The 4,040-nt window shown below is 40.5% G+C and overlaps 1 protein-coding gene across 1 annotated transcript in view; it reads right to left on the bottom strand.

Moving 5' to 3' along the window:
• Positions 1-4,040, bottom strand: part of SEL1L3 (SEL1L family member 3) — a 120,888-nt gene that overhangs the window by 60,191 nt on the left and 56,657 nt on the right. The window lies entirely within an intron of this gene.

Raw genomic sequence — 4,040 nt, forward strand, 5'->3', positions numbered from 1 at the left:
TATTTTTAGTAGAGACATGGTTTCACCATGTTGGCCAGAATGATCCCAATCTCCTGACCTCATGATCGGCCTGCCTCAGCCTCCCAAAGTGCTGGGATTACAAGTGTAAGCCACCATGCCCAGCCTTTAGATGCTTTCTAAACATCTTTTGTCCCCAGTTTTTCTCATGGGTCTCCAAATATAATAAAAAGAATGGGTTAACTTTTATTGAGAGCTTACAACATGCCAAGTACTGGGTTATGTGTCTTATGTAAGTTATGTCATTTAGTTGGTACACCTTTATAAGGTCGGTACTATTTTCAGCATCCCCATTTTTCACACAGAGACTGAGACCTGGAGACGAATAACTTGTCTAAAGTTACAAAGGCTGGCAAGAGGCAGAGCCAAGCATGCAGCCCAACTTTGAATGTCACTAAAGCCAGAGTTCAGTCACCCTCCTGCACGTACCCCAGTGAACAGTCAGTTGCCTTAATAGACTCTTTTACATGACTGCTTTAAGCTATATGATGCTTCCTTTTACATAATTCTCCCATGAATCTATAAGCTGCTCATCGTTTAAACCCAAACAAGCAAGTTTTATGGCCCTAGATATATCTGTTAGAGTCCTCTAAAGTCTATCTTCATTATTCATATCATCAATTCAGCCAACGAATGTTTACTTTCTATTAAGTGCAAGGCACTGTGCTAGATGCTATGTTACAAAAGACCACATAGGATTGCAAAATACTATTTACATTTAACTTAAGACTTACATTTAACTTAGGACTTGAATTAAATGTAAATGTATATGTAAATAACATTGATTTAAACGTTAAGTTAAATGTCAACTAAAATTTCACCTGCCTAAAAACTATGTCCAACATTTTTTTCTTCATTCCATCCAAAATTATTATTATTATTATTTTTAAATCTCAAGAGGTACCGAGAGACTCAGTCTTTCTTATTAGCCCTTCATCAAGATTGAACCGAGTAGAATCTGCCATGTGGGAAGGTTAGGGATGGGTTTACTTCAGGGCAATTCCCTTGCAGAAGTCCATGCTAAAAGAGGAAGTAGGGATCAGAAGGACCCACAGATGAAATTGTGAATGCTGACACATTGTCAGTGAGTGGGTGCTGGTCCCTGGGGGCACACGGGCGGGTTAGGTGTTCCTGAGAAGTGGACACTGTGCCTGTGCTTGCAGAGCCTGGGCTGTAGGGAAGGAGGTAGCCACCACCTCCACCAGCTTTAAGGCGTCCTCTAGCTACTGGCTCCTGGAACTCCTCCCTGCCTACCCGCTGACTCTGCCTTTGCTTCTTTGATCGCAAGTACCTGGCACAGCAGGTGCTGAAAAAATTCACTTTACTAAACGAATGGAGTTTGTTCCTTTCTCTGTATTTTTTTAAAACTCCCCAGAGAAATAACAGCTTGTTGTAAAAAAAAAAAAATACAGATTTGTATAAAATAAAAACAGAAATCCCCTCTCCCTCAATCTTTCTTTAATAATGAAGACAAAAACTGTTAAAAGCTTGGTATGTAGGCTTTGAGACTTTTCCTTTGTATATACAGTAATTCATATCCACATCTATTTATATATCTACATACACATTTTCTTAACCAAAATGGCATATTATGCCATTGTAGATTCTGACTCTCGACTTCCTTTTTTAAATTAACTACACATTAGAATAACTCTCCGGGGCTGTCAGAAGCTCATTCTTTCTAATGCTTCAATAGCACTGCATTCCATAGCTGTACTATTTTCTCTGCCAGGCCTCTATTTTTAGACTCCTGGGTTGTTTCCAGTGATTTTACTATAACCAACAACATGGCAATGAATATCCTCGATCATGTCCGTTTCCCTCTGCTAATCTGTTAGGATGATATCTACATGGTAACACCCTTTTTTCAGCAGCAGCCTGGGGAGTCTCATCTTGGATTTTCCCTTTGCATAGTTGAGAGAAGTCCGATCTACCCAATCTTTAACCATGATAAGAACGTGGTACACTGAATTCAGTAGGCATTGCAGCACTCAGAGTTGCAAAATAAATTCTACTGCCACTTATTCATGTGTTTACTTTTAAAGATGTGCTCATCTCGGATGCCTCTCTGCACATTCCTAGCAAAGCAACATTAACATTTGTTAACGATTCATCCCTGTCTCACCTACTCTGCCAAATGCCTAACTAAGATGATGAGTTTTGCCAGAGTACCCGTGGACCTGAGCTTTGTGGGCTCAGAGGAGGGAAGAGACTCCAAACAAAATGAAGCTTCAAATGAATCGCCTGCCCTGCCGACCCCTGGCACAGAACCCCAGAAATCATTAGCAGGAGCGCCCAGGTAGCTGAAATTGCTGGAGAATAAGGGGCAAAAAGGGAATCCTTCACAAAGCTCAAATCTTAGCACAAAAACACTTTGCAGATTGAAACACAGGCAGTTTGAAAGGGCTGTGTTTTTTCTTTTGTACATGAAATTCAAAACCTCCCCCCAAAATATAACCAAACAATATTTTCCCTGAAAAGGAATCTAAATAATTTTCTGCACTAGTAAATACAATAAAAATAATAATTGTAAGGTAAAGCTGCTCATTTTGCACATTTGGTAAACTTTGAATTCCAACTCTTGCTCAAAAGCAAAGGCATAATGTCTTGAGTGATATTGTGAAACTGGCGATTTTAAAGTCAGTTTAATGAAACTGTTAATTTCACCCATCTGGCTTAGCATATGCATTTTTTTCTAGTCAATCTGTAACTAAAAACATGCCTTGTTTATGGAGATTAATGGTTTAATGAAGAAACAAACAAACAAAATAGAAGAAGCTATTTTCTTTCTTTCAGCACCCAAAGCAAAGGAATAAAAGCCACAACCACCATTAATTAACCCTTACTATTTCCAATGTAGCACAGAATTGTTTATTTTGCTCTTCTTTTTCTCTCTTTTTTTTTTTTCTTTAACAGTAATACCATAAGGTCACTGTTTGTGTGCTCATGATTAGAAGAGGCAAAAAGGAAGAATATGACAAGGTCCCGGGGCTGGGACCAGTGTCTGAGAATTCAGGAGGAGAAAGGCACCTCAGTCCTTGTGAGAGGAGCGGAGACATCAACAGGAAAGTCATTTTTAGTTTCAAGCTTCTGAAAGGTGTAATGCATCCAAAGTAGAAATTTGAAAGGGAAAAAAAAGGAAAGGAGAAAATATCACTTAACCATTAAAAGGAGTGATCTTCACCAACTTGACTAGTTGACAGACACACAGGGCATTCCTCATTTGCACTCTGACCTGGAGAGCTTCATCAGGTTTAAAGGCTGCTTTCTTTTTCTCTTTCAAAAAAAAACCTATTGGTACCTTTCTATACTGTGTAAATTTTATTTTCTTTCTTCTTTTTTTATTTTACTTTATTTTTTTGAGACAGTCTTGCTCTGTCGCCCAGACTGGAGCGCAGTGGCATGATCTTGGCTCAAGGCAACCTCCACCTCCTGGGTTCAAGCAATTCTCCTGCCTCAGCCTCCTGAGTAGCTGGGGTTATAGGCATGCACACCACGCCCGGCTAATTTTTTCTTTATTTTTTTATTTTATTTTTTTTGTAGAGATACAGTTTGCCGTGTTGGCCAGGCTGGTCTTAAAACTCCTGGTCTCAAGCAATCCAGCCACCTCTGCCTACCAAACTGCTGGGATGACACGCATGAGCCAGTGCACCGGGCCTCATTTTTTTTTTTTTTAATAGAGATAGGGATTTGATATGTTACTTAGTCTGGTCTTGAACTCCTGGTCTCAAGTGATCCTCTTGCCTTGGCCACCCCAAGGGCTGGAATTACAGGTGTGAGCCTCCACTCCCGACCCTGTGTAAATTTTCTGATTTTACACATGTCATTTTCCTCCTTACCTTCTTCCTTTCCTTCTCTCCGTCTCTCTCTCTCCTTTCAGGGCTGTTATTCTCTGAGCAAGAAAAGCATAGTCCGGCCGGGCGCGGTGGCTCATGCCTATAATCCCAGCACTTTGGGAGGCCGAGGCAGGTCGATCACGAGGTCAAGAGATCGAGACCATCCTGGTCAACATGGTGAAACCC

This window comes from Cebus imitator, unplaced genomic scaffold (assembly GCF_001604975.1).
Source record: "Cebus imitator isolate Cc_AM_T3 unplaced genomic scaffold, Cebus_imitator-1.0 Scaffold333, whole genome shotgun sequence".
In the NCBI taxonomy this organism is placed as follows: Eukaryota; Metazoa; Chordata; class Mammalia; order Primates; family Cebidae; genus Cebus; species Cebus imitator.